This window comes from Chrysochloris asiatica, unplaced genomic scaffold (genome assembly GCF_000296735.1).
Source record: "Chrysochloris asiatica unplaced genomic scaffold, ChrAsi1.0 scaffold00060, whole genome shotgun sequence".
NCBI classification, from domain to species: Eukaryota; Metazoa; Chordata; class Mammalia; order Afrosoricida; family Chrysochloridae; genus Chrysochloris; species Chrysochloris asiatica.
In genome coordinates this window covers 8390690-8391723 of record NW_006408578.1, presented here as the reverse complement: position 1 = coordinate 8391723, position 1034 = coordinate 8390690, and positions in this window count along the sequence as shown.

The window sequence follows — 1034 nt, the reverse complement described above, 5'->3', positions numbered from 1 at the left end:
ACAATTACAAACTTTATATTGAAGTAAAGAGACCCAGGATAAGCAAAGCACTGTTTAAGAAGAACAAGGTGGGGGACCTCTCACTCCCTGATTTCAAAATTTACTACATGACAACAGTGGTCAAAACAGCTTGGTACTGGTATAATGAACAATACATTGATCAATGGAACAGAATTGAGAATCTAGAAATTAACCCATCCACATACAGCCAACTGATTTTCGATAAAGTACCTACGTATATTGAATGGGGAGCAGATAGTCTCTTCAACAAATGGTGGTGGTAGAACTGGAAAGCGATATCCAAAAGACTGAAACAAGTTCTTTACCTCACGCCTTATACAAAAACCAACTCAGCATGGATTAAAGACCTAAATGTGAATCCCAGAAATACAAAGGCCATCAATGAAAAAATAGGGGAAAATATGAGACCTCTAATACAGGACATACACAGACTACCAAATATTTTGAAAATTATAAAAACAAAAGTAGACAAAATAGATCAATGGGACATACTAAAAATTAAAAACTTATGTGCATCAAAAGACTTCATAAAAAGAGTAAAAAGGGATCCCACAGAATGGGATAAAATCTTTTGCAATGACATATCAGACAAAGGACTCATTTCCAAAATATATAGGAACCTACAATACCTCTACAAGAAAAGGACGAATAACCCAATTAAAAAATGGGCACAGGACATGAATAGATACTTCACCAAGACGGAGATCCTGGCAGCCAACAAACATATGAAGAAATGATCACAATCATTAGCCATTGTTGTTGTTGTTGTTGTTAAGTGCCTTCGAGTCGGTTACAACTCATAGCAACCCTGTGTAGGGTTTCTGCGGAGCAACTGGTGAACTTGAACTGCCGACCTTGCAGTTCCAACAGCTTTGCAGTTTGGCGCATTAACCCATAGCGCCACACCAGGACTCCTCACTAGCCATTAGAGAGATGTAAATCAAAACAACAATGAGATATCATCTCATACCAGCAATAATAGCAAAGATCAAAAAAGTAGAGGACAATAAATG